The sequence below is a fragment of the Mesocricetus auratus genome, unplaced genomic scaffold, assembly GCF_017639785.1.
Source record: "Mesocricetus auratus isolate SY011 unplaced genomic scaffold, BCM_Maur_2.0 Super-Scaffold_15014, whole genome shotgun sequence".
NCBI lineage: Eukaryota > Metazoa > Chordata > Mammalia > Rodentia > Cricetidae > Mesocricetus > Mesocricetus auratus.
The window spans coordinates 43,528,294-43,540,682 of NW_024429186.1; positions in this window are offsets into that span (position 1 = coordinate 43,528,294).

The following is a 12,389-nucleotide window of genomic DNA, read 5'->3' on the forward strand; positions in this document are numbered from 1 at the left end:
CCGAGTGCTGGGATTAAAGGTGTGCGCCACCAACGCCCGGCTACCAGCACAGCCATCTTGCTTGGCCCCAACAACATACTTCCCTAGCAAGTGTGAAGTCTTAGGTTCAATTGCCAGAACTACTCCAAATTTTTTTTGTTGGAAATTAGGAACTATTTTGGACCAACACACACACACACACACACACACACACACCACTAAAAATTTTAAAAAGAAAATTAGAGAATACAAAAATTTGTTTTCTCATTTTCTTTGTTGTTTGGTTAGTTTGGTTTTTTTTTTTTGTTTTTGTTTTTGTTTTTTTTTTTCACTATGTTGGCTATGCTGGCCTCAGATTCACTGTGTTGGCCATGCTGGCCTCTGCCTCCTGAGTCCCACCATATTTGACTTTTCAAAAAAAAAAAAATAGGATTACAAGCATAGTGAGCCCTGCCTGGCTTTATTCTTGTTTGTTTGTTTGTTTGTTTCATTGATAAGAATCAAGCCCAGGGCCTATTTGCAGAAGTACTCTGCCTCTGAGCTACAGACCCAGCCTTCAGCTTTCTGTGACTGGGACTCAATTAAAAGCATGGGCTAGACTCCAGCTCAGGATTCCCTCTGGGTCTCAGTACAAACACCACAGGCTAGACTCAGGATCCTCCTGCCTCTTCCTCCTAAGTACTGGGATTACAGGCATATGCCATCATGCTCAACCAAAAACTTTTTGAATGTATGTCTGTCTCTGCGCGTGCATGTGCACGCGCATGAGTGTGTGCGTGTGTGTTCACATGTGTGGGTATATGTATGTGCATATGGACATGGGGGTTATGTTGTTAAAATGTCTAGGTTCCTGGTCAGGGAACCAATGTTGTTAAAATGTCTAGGTTTACCCAGTAACACAAACCGTGACTCAACGATCCCATGTGGAGTTTTATTGGTAAACAGGGAGGGAAAGGGGGGTGAGAGGTAACCAACCTCTGCAGAGCAGAGAGAGGAGAGAGAGGAGAGAGAGAGAGAGAGAGAGAGAGAGAGAGAGAGAGAGAGAGAGAGAGAGAGAGAGAGAGAGAGAGAGAGAGAGAGAGAGAGAGAGAGAGAGAGAGAGAGAGAGAGAGAGAGAGAGAGAGAGAGAGAGAGAGAGAGAGAGAGAGAGAGAGAGAGAGAGAGAGAGAGAGAGAGAGAGAGAGAGAGAGAGAGAGAGGATGATGATGATGATGATGAGAGTAAGACAAGAGTAAAAGTAAAAGAGAGGATGAGATGATGAGAGAGGAAGACGAGAGTAAAAGAGACCAGAAGCGGGCAGGGGTCAGTCCTTTAAAGGGTCCTTTGCACCTGCGTGGTTCTCACAGAACTCTGGGCTGGCCAGAGTGCTGCCTGAGCGCATCCTGCCAGGAAACAGGGCAGGCCAGCGTGATGCCTGAACCTTTCAGGTTAGATGTTGATGTTAGGCGTCCTTCTCCATCAGCCCTCATCTTATATATTGGGTCTATCATTTGAACCCAGAGATCACTCACCGATTCAGCTCTTCCGGCTATGGACTTGCTCTGAGGATCTCCTGTCTCAGCCTTCACATTGCTGGGACTGCACTATGACCACTGGAGATCTGAACTCTGGTCCTTACATTTGCACATCAAAGGCTTTATCCACTGAACAACCCCCCAAGCCCTCCAGTTTTTAAAATTACTTTTTGAAACAGGGCTTTACTAGCCTAGACTGGTTCAGGGTGACCCTCTCACCCCACCTCCTGAGCCTGGGGTGTCTTTCTGGGTGCACGCATGCACTAAACACCCGGTTTTATTCAGTGGTAGGTGTTATAATAAAGTGTGGGGGACCTTGGCGGATTCCACGGCAGACGAGGATGACCTAAGAGAAGGGACAAACACGCCAGGCAGACAGAGCTTTAGTGATAAGTTTTATTAGAAAGGGAAGGGGAGGGGGGAGGAGGAAAGAGAAAAGACGTAAAGAGACACAGACACAGAGAGAGGACACAAGGGAAGAGGGAGACAGGAAAAGTCCTGTCTGCCCCAGGGGAACATCGGGAAAATGATGGAGAAGAGAGGAGACAGAAAGAAGGTAAGTGGGCGGAGGTCTGTCTTTTAAAGGGGTCCTTTGCACCTGGGCTGACCAGGGTACTGCCTGAGTGCATTCTGCCAGGTGATAGGGGCAGGCTAGCATAATGCCTGAATCCTTACAGTGGGGACAGAACCCTGGGCTTCATGCATCCAAGATAAGCATTATAGCAACAGAATTACGTCTCCTGGCCCTTTGTTTTTGTTTTGTTGCTTAGTTAATATAGGTGTAGACACTCACAGGCCAGTTTCTAGAAATGACTGGAGCCACGCTCCTCTTCCCCTCCCTCCTTTTGCTCTTCCCTGAGTTGGGGTCAGTGTCTGCTGGGAGAGATCTGTCTTCTCTGTAAGTCTGATGTTCCTGTTACCACCAGCTGTTAGAGTTACATAGAAAACCAAAGAGCTGGGTTGGGGATGTAACTCGGTAGTAGAATACGTGTGTACAGGAAGCTCTTTGTTCAATAATCAGAAGTACAACATTACCCAGTAAAAGAAAAGGAGGGAGGGAGGGAGGGAGGGAGGGAGGGAGGGAGGGAGGGAGGGAGGGAGGGAGGGAGGGAAGGAGAGAGATGTTCCCTATTGTTTAAAGAGGCTGGGAGTGTCTACTATAATAACCCTAGTAAAATGTTTTCATTGGCCCATTTTAGCTGCTCATTCATTCCTTCATTCATTCATCCATTCATTTCTTTCTTTTCCTGTGGTGCTGGGCATATAACTAAGGACCTTTCCGAGATTTTTTTTTTTTTTTTTTTTTTTGGTTTTTACGAGACAGGGTTTCTCTGTATTGTTTCGGAGGCTATCGGTCCAGCCTGGCCTCGAACGCACAGAGATCCGCCTGCCTCTGCCTCCCGAGTGCTGGGATTAAAGGCGTGCGCCACCACCGCCCGGCCCTTTCCGAGATTTTATGCATCCTCCTATGTCCACTTTCGATCTCGTTCCAATCATGTCCCAGTCACAGTGGACAGACAGGGTAGGGATAATGCGATTGGCCAACTTGGAGAAAACCTTGGACCAGGATGAGGTTTTTAAGAGAGGACAGCAGCACCCAGTGGACAGGTAGGGCAGAGGCTTGCAGCCTATTAGGTACCTGGGAGTCAGCCACTTAGCAGTCAAATAACAAGTGTCAGGCTAGCAAGATGCTCAGTCACATACCTGAAAAGATGGCTCAGCAGTTAAGACTGCGTATTGTTCTTAGAACTTGAGTTGAAGACCTACCTACATCAGGCAGGTCACAGTTACCTGTAACTCAAGCTCCAGGGGATCCGACATCTATCTTATCTCCTTGAGTACATACACATAATAGATAAATAATTATAAAAGTACACTCACACAAACACACTTTTTTGTTGTTGTTTTTGTTTTTTGTTGTTGTTGTTGTTGTTTTTTGGAGACAGAATTTCTCTATGTAGCCCTGGCTGTCCTGGAACTGACTCTGTAGAGCAGGCTGACCTCAAACTCAGAGATCCCCCTGCCTCTGCTTCTCAAGCACTGGGATTAAATGCCTGTGCCACCTCACCCAATTTATAAAGGCAGTGGTGGTGCACGCCTTTAATCCCAGTACTTGGAAGGCAGAGGCAGGGGAATCTTCACGAGTTCCAGAGCCTGGTCTACAGAGTCAGTTCCAGGACAGCCAAGGCTACACAGCTACACAGGGAAACCCTGTCTCAAAAAAAAAAAGAAAAAAAAAAGAAAAAGGCAGGTGTGCTCATATCCTGAAGTGCCTGCAAGCCTAGTGCTGTAGAGTGGGATCGCTCATGCTAACAAGTTCCAGGTTCTATGAGAGACTTTCTCTCAAGGGAGGAAGGAGGGACTAACACCCAAAGTTCTCCTCTGGCAGGCACCTGCATACACAGGTGTGCATACAATATAGACACCAACACACACACACACACACACACACACACACACACACACAAATAGAAAATGCTCACCAGTCTTCCCAAGATAATGGTGGAGGTGCTATGAAGTGAAAACTCCAGCACCTCCTGTTTTTCCTTCTGGCTCTGGGACTGAGTGGTACCCCTGAAATACTTTCTCACAGAACATTTAGTGACTGGGAAAATCACTCACCGTTACCTGCTGACTAGAACCTGGAATTGAGCTTGTTAGCCCCAAACTGGCCTGATAATAAAATATTGTTTTGTAACACCCAGAGTCTCACTAGCTAGTTTCTTCCAGGCGTAGACACTGATCTTGTCTGAGCCCTAGCTGGTGGCTTGATTCTGAAATGAAGTTCCTTTCTCAAACTCTTGTTTCCATATTTCTCTGCCTCTCTTGAACTGGCAAAGTCTATTTATTAACCTTTAACTCAACAGTGCAAAATGCCTCTATTTGCTTTGGCCTGTCCTGATGGTCGACAAGTACGGCCTGAGTTTGCCTTCGCTGTTTGACTAGCTAATTCTATTGTGTATATTAGTCACCTTTTGTATACACCACTAGATGCCTTGTTAATGACTATTTCAAGTTTTCAGGAGAAGGAAGATTAGAGAAGGTCCTCTACTTTCTTGGGATTTAATGCATTACTTTCTGTGAAAGTGTGAGATTGACCACCAACCCACGGTGGAATATACTTGTTGTACCTTCTTGTTGGGGGGGCATATTTCAAGACAGGGTTTGTCTGTGTAGCCTTGGCTGTCCTGGAGTTCACTCTGTAGACCAGGCTGACCTCCAACTCAGAGATCCACCTGCCTCTGCCTCCAGAGTGCTGGGATTAAAGACATGCGCCACCACCACCTGGCTACTTGTTATATACTGCTGAGTACAACAAATCAGCCAGTATTTCATTACTAAAAAGTTATGATGTAAAATTATAAAGATGTTCCACTTCACACTTTGGCACATGTACCCGCACACATACACACATAAGATATATATGTGTGTGTGTGTGTGTGTGTGTGTGTGTGTGTGTGTGTGTGTGTGTGTGTAATTATACATCATTGAAGAGGAAGTTCATCTGGTCCTCTTTCTTTTCTTTTTTTTTTTTTTTTTTTGGTTTTTCGAGACAGGGTTTCTCTGTGGCTTTGGAGGCTGTCCTGGAACTAGCTCTTGTAGACCAGGCTGGCCTCGAACTCACAGAGATCCGCCTGCCTCTGCCTCCCGAGTGCTGGGATTAAAGGCGTGCGCCACCACCGCCCGGCTGGTCCTCTTTATTTTCAATTGTGGTAAAGTAAATATAATATAAAATGTACTATTGTAGCTGGGTGTGGTGGCGTATGCCTTTAATCTCAGCACTCAGGAGACAGAGATGGGGAATCTCTGTGAGTTCGAGACCAGCCTGGTCTACAGAGCAAGTTCCAGGACATGCTCCAAAGCCACAGAGAAACCCTGTCTCAAAACACACACACACACACACACACACACACACACACACACACACGTTCTATTGTAACCTTTTTAGAATATGCAACTCACAGCTGGAGAGCTGGCTTAACAGTTAAGAACCTGTCCTTGCAGAGGCCCTGGGTTTGGTTCCCATCACCCACAGGATGGCTCGCGAGTATCCATAACTCCAGTCCCAGAGTGTTCAGTGTCCTCTTCTGACTCCATTGGCACCAGGCACGCACATGATGCATATAAATGCACACAAGGAAAACACTCATATATGTAAAATAAAATGAATAAATAAATAAGAAAAAGTATATGCTGTTTAACCAGGCGTGGTTCATCCTGAAGTTCAAACACTCGGGAAACCCTGGTAAGAGGATTACCACAGGTTTGAGACTAATCTAGGCTACACAGTAAGTTTCAGGCCAACGTGGGCTGCAGTGTAAGGCACTGTCTCAAGAAAACAAAACAAACCAATGTACCCTTTAGGAGCTGGAAAGATATGGGGCTCGAGCTCAGAGCCAGAGCGATCCTTTGCATCATACATTGCTGTTCCCCTCCCCCAGCGCCATTTTACAGCTCTCTATTTATTTTGTATTAAGTTTTTTCATTTGTTTTACATACCAACCAGTGTCCCCTCCTTCCCCTCCACCTCCTCTCCACTGTTCCCTCCCCCCCCCCACCTCCTGTCTACCCCACTCCCTATCCACTCCTCCTCCATTCAGAAAGAGGCAGGCCTCCCAAGGGAGTCAACAAAGCAAGGCATTATCAAGCTGAGGCAGGATCAAGCTCCTCCCCCTGTATCAAGGCTGCGCAAAGCATCCCAGCATGGTGAATAGGTTCCAAAAAACCTGCTCATGCACCAGGGACAGGTCCTGATCTCGCTGCTAGGGGCCCCACAAACAGACCAAACTACACAACTGTCACCCAGATGCAGAGGTTCAGAGTCCATGAGCTCCCACTAGCTCAGGTCAGCTGTCTCTGTGGGTTCCCAGTCATGATCTTCACACACACACACACACACACACACACACACACACACACACACACACACACACACACACGCAAGCACGCACCTGTCCCCCACCCCCACCCCCACCCACTCCCACTCCCGTGTTGTACAATCCCTCCTCCCTCTCTTCAACTGGACTCCCAGAGCTCTGCCCAGTGCTTGGCTGTGAACCTCTGCATCTGCTTCGATCAGTTACTGGATGGAGGCTCTAACAATAAGGGAGTCGCCAATCTGGTTACAGGAGAAGGCCAGTTCAGGCACCATCTACACTATTGCTGTGAGTCTTAACTGGGGTCATCCTTGTGGATTTCTGGGAGAGTCCCTGGCACCAGGTTTCTCCCTAACCCCATTACTCTCCCCGTCCTTCCCATCCCCAACCTGACCGACCAACCCTATATATATGATGCCTGTCACCCTGTGTATATATGATGATGCCTGTCACCCTGTGTATATATGATGATGCCTGTCACCCTGTGTATATATGATGATGCCTGTCCTTTGCGTTACACATTGCTGCTCTCCTTCCTCCTGCTCCAGCACCATTTGCATTTTACACAATATGTGTTCTCTCTGTCTCTCTGTCTCTCTCTCTCTGTCTCTTTCTCTCTCTCTCTCTCTCTCTCTCTCTACACACACACACACACACACACACACACACACACACACACTTTGTAGCCCTTGAGCTCCTGATTCTTTTGTTATGACTTCCTGAGTGTTGGGGTGACAGGCGCATGTCACCACACCCAGCTGCCCATGTGTTTTTGCGCCCTTAGTCCTTGTGTTGCCCTCCATCAGAACAAGTGCCCGCTCTGTCACTAGTGCTTCAGAGTGTAGTCCTCTGTGGGGGGCAAGGACTTCTTCCTTTGCTTTACCACTGTTTCCTCCAGTTTTAGAAGAGTTGCCAGCAGATGACAGATGGCTGGTAAATATCTGTCCCATGAGTAGATGGAAGGCAGCCTGTCTTTGTCTTGATTAGCAGTGGCAAGGAAGCAGAACTGTCTACCCATCTACTGCCTCTTTTCTGTTGTGTTGAAACCTGGTGCCCAACTTGTTTCCTTTTCCTTAAACTCTTAAACTGTATGATAAAACTCTTGACGTGGTCTCAAGAAAATTAGTGATGCTATATGCTAACCCCCAAAAGTCGGGCATGATCAGGAGAGCCAGCATATGTCCCATGCTAATACTTGTAGAAACTTAGACATTGTAGCTTACCGAATCCTAAGACTCCTGCAAAGTTCTCACCATGTCCTCCCATTCCACAGCTGAAGACTCAGACTAGAATCCAGAATTTTGGTCCATGACTCATCCCAAAGATGAGTAGAAGCTCCAAGATTTGAAACCAAATATGCCAACTCCAAAATAACAAACAAACAAAAAACAAAACCCAAAAATAGACAAACAAAACCTCTTTTCAGTCTGGAAAAGCTTCCCTAAGGATCACCAGCATGCAACAGAGGATGAGGAGAGCTACCCTAAAAGTCAAGAAGGGGTGAGGAGATGACTTAGTAGTTAAAGTTCATGTTTTACACAGGCGAGGACTTCAGTTCATATCCCCAGAGCTCACATAAATACCATGTAATTCCACCCTCACAAGATGGAGATGGGGAGGGGGGTCCAGGGTAAGCTGACTAATATGACTAGCCAGCCATATTTAAAGCTCTGAGCTTGATGGAAGAGTGGTGGAGTTAACTTCATACATCAACCTCAGACCTCCATGTGCTCATGCACCCACATGCGTGCATATTCCCACATATGTAATTCCATACACACAAACACACACACATCAACATGGAAAAAGAAAAAAAGTCAAGAACATTCTACCCAGGTTTCCAGAACTACCTGTCTTAAAGTCTTTCCTTTTATTTTGCTTTATTTTGTTTAACACAGGGATTTACTATGCAGCCCAGGCTGACCTCTGGTTCTCCATCCTCCTGCCTCAGCCTGTTCCATAGCACAATCTTGGTGGTTCTTTCTGCTGTACTGAGGACTGAAGCCAGGACTTGTGCGTGCTCTGACTGGGACGACTCTTCTAGCCTAAACACTTCTACAAAAACACCTTTTCTGTCTCATAAAACCAAAACAAAACAAACCAAAACAAAACAAAACAAAACAAAAAAACACCTTTTCAGAGCACAAGGGCTAGAAACAGTGTTTCCTGGACTTCCAAATAGATCAAAAACAGAACATTTTAAAAAAATGGTGGGAACTCATGATTCCAAAATTGGGATAATCTTTGGCAAAGCAAATCAAGTTTAAACATATATTTCAGTATTATTAAGATATCCTCAAGCCAGGCAGTGGTGGCGCACGCCTTTAATCCCAGCACTTGGGAGGCAGAGGCAGGCGGATCTCTGTGAGTTCGAGGCCAGCCTGGTCTACAAGAGCTAGTTCCAGGACAGCCTCCAAAGCCACAGAGAAACCCTGTCTCGAAAACCAAAACCAAACAAACAAACAAAAAGATATCCTCAAATATTCACCTAAAGTAAAAATTTAACTCAAAACACATCTGTCAGTGTAATGTTGAACCTGGCAACTGGGGGTGATTAGCATACTTGGAAACTATTGGAGCTTATATTAACATATGACTTAAAGTTTAAAAAATTTACCTCTTCTTTGTTAGAGACAAGGTCTTGCTCTGTATCTTAGGAGCTGGAACTTGCAATGTAGACCAGGTTAAACTCAATCTCATAGAGATTCACCTGCTTCTGCCTCCCAAATGCTGTGATTAAAAATGTGTGCCCACACACATAGCTTTATAAAAAAAACTTTGTAAAAATTTGCTTTCATGTGCCTGGGTGTTTTGCTTGTATGTATGTGCACCATGTGTGTGCCCGGTGCCCAAAGAGGCCAGAGGATGGTCAGGAAGGCAGTTACGAAGTATGAATTTGTAGACGCTGGGAACTGAACCCAAGTCCTCTTGAAGAGCAGCCAGTGCTTTAAACCACCGAGCCATCCTCCCAGCCCCAGCTTGTGTCTTCTTAAAGTTGTTAAACTAATAAAGGATGAGCCATGCCTTCAAATGTTTCATACAACCCAGAACATTGCAGGATTGGACACTGGTGGAATTCCTTTACCCCTGTCAAGCTCAAGCATTGGCTCTTAGACACTTTCTCCATGCCTAGGTGACAAAATCTAGAGGGGATACTCAGCCTCCATTATACACTCAGGTCACATACTCTCACCTTGGAGTAACTCTACATGGGGCCACAGATGCCCTTTCCTCGGTCAAGATGGTTTCAGTCCTTTAGAGATTCTTTAATAATATTGAATCACAGAAAAAGTCTGTTTTGTTTTGTGTTGTGCTTTGTTGGTGGTGGTGTTTTTGTTTTGTTTTGTTGGTTGGTTTTTCTGGTATTTGTGCAAACTCATTACGATCTACTCTCTCCAGGGTCCATCCCTGCAAACCAAGGGCTATTGATGAAAGTGGCTTTTGTAGACTCAACAAAAGATTCTGCTCTACACTTTCCACTAGAGCCCAGGGGGGTACTCAGCATACATTTGCATGACTGTGACCACTTCTCCAGGAACAAAAAGCCCGGAGAATATTGCTATTTTCAAAGCAGTAACAGTGTTTAAGTGTGTTTGGGTTGAAGAGCCATTCAATCTGCCTACCTCTTGTGGCTCTTCAAGCACACACCCACACACATGGGGGGAGCCCACCCCACTGAGCTGAGTTCAGCTTTCCCAGAATTCACAGTTCTAAATAATGCTACGGTCTATGATTTTACACACCTTAAAGTTCTCAGTTAGAGAACCTACAAGAGGCTTGAACACATATAATGTTTTGTGAGTTCTACCATTAAAATTGTAGGATCAAATTTAATAATTATTTTTGGCTATGGTGACATCAAACTTAACAACAGAGTGAAACAGGCAAACTGTTATAGCTAAGTAACTGATAGACTCCAAAATCCAAATATATCATCTATAGTGAGTTGAATGAGAATGGTCCCCATAAGGCTCATATATTTGAAAACCTGGTCCTCAGCTGGTGGAACTACTTGTGAAGGATTAGGAGTTGTGGACTTATTGGAAGGGACCTACCTTCTGGAACAGTGAGCCCCAATAAACTCTTTCTTCTATAAATTGCCTTGGTCATGATGTCTGTTCACAGGAATAGAAAAGTAACTAAGACATCATACTTTTGGGCATTCTCTGTTTTAAAGATTTATTAAGACTCAAATTATCTCGCATTGTGCTGGAAATGTATGTGACTCATCTGTACGGTAATTATTAGCACAAGCAAGGCCCTGTGTATGTGCATGTGTATACATGTGTGAGTGTCTGCGTGTACAGGCACATGTGTGTCTTTGTGTGTATGTACATGTGTATGTGTCTGTATGTGCATGTATCTGTGTGTCTATGTCTTTGTACATATGTTTGTGTGTGTTTAAATATAGCATACTGGTTATAGGTTTTAGATCTGTCCTCTGTAGACCTGGGCTTCAGCCCACTTGGAACTTAGTGAGAGGCAAATTCTTTTTTAGTTACTTCTCACCTTTTTCATGTTCTTTTATGAAAATTAAATGACAAAAATAAAATATAGTATCAAGCATCTAGTATGTGCCAAACAAAGAAACAAACAGAATAAAATGCATCATCTATTACCAGATATGATGGTTCACATCTTTTTTTTTTTTTTTTTTTTTGGTTTTTTATGAGACAGGGTTTCTCTGTATTGTTTTGGAGGCTGTTGGTCCAGCCCGGGCTCCAACTCATAGAGATCCGCCTGCCTCTGCCTCCCGAGTGCTGGTATTAAAGGCGTGCGCCACCACCGCCCGGCTCCCATTTTAGATCTTTTTTGGGGGTTTTTTTTTTTTTTTTTTGGTTTTTCGAGACAGGGTTTCTCTGTGGCTTTGGAGGCTGTCCTGGAACTAGCTCTTATAGACCAGGCTGGTCTTGAACTCACAAAGATCCGCCTGTCTCTGCTTCCCGAGTGCTGGGATTAAAGGCATGTGCCACCAACGCCCGGCTCCCATTTTAGATCTTAGCAATGGCTAATTGAATAAATAGTGACCCTAAATTAACGCAAGGATACACATCCCAGACATGGACCACATTTTAAAGCCAGATAACAGGTAATTCTCGTCTTTTAGTTCTTTGAGGTTATTGATCAAGTTCAATGTAATTTCTCTTTCCAAATGGGATTCCAGCCCTTACTGAGGAATAAGGAAGTAACAGCATCCTCCGGAAGGGCACATCAGGATTCCCTGATGAGGTTAGGATGTCAGTTGAAAGGAGGAAATAAGAATTAAACATTACAGCTGAGACTCTGGATAAACTGAGCACCCTGTGTTTGTATTATTTCTACATTTGTTAAGACTAAACAACTGACCTGTGTCTGGGAATGGCAGTTATTCTGCTAAAAGGGAAGGAAGTGGGCCGGGCGTTGGTGGCTCACGCCTTTAATCCCAGCACTCGGGAGGCAGAGGCAGGCGGATCTCTGTGAGTTCGAGACCAGCCTGGACTACCGAGCGAGTTCCAGGAGAGCCTCCAAAGCCACAGAGAAACCCTGTCTCAAAAAACCAAAAAAACAAAACAAAACAAAACAAAAAAAAGGGAAGGAAGTGAGCCATCCCATCAACACTGTGATGCAATTGAGCTTTCTCTGCATCTAATCTAACGGTGCTGAGGATATGTTGAAAATCTTGATCTGTTTCGAGGGTTCCAATCTGGTGGAACTTTCTTCCCGGTCAGCACTCAGGAAAGCCTTTGAAGTGGATAAGAGCTCTACAAACGAAGGGAGAGCGAGAAACGGAGTGAGCACAGCCCCAGACATCTTGTGAAACTCAAAATTTTCTCTTCTACAGTCACGGTCTCCTTCCATGATTATGCTATGTTCTTTTAAATTTTTTGTTCATTTTTATTTTATGTATATATGTGTCGAGAGAGAGAGAGAGAGAGAGAGAGAGAGAGAGAGAGAGAGAGAGAGAGAGAGAGAGAGAGAGAGAGAGAGATTGATTGCATAATGTGCCTAATGTGCCTACCTGGTGCCCGTAGAGGTCAAA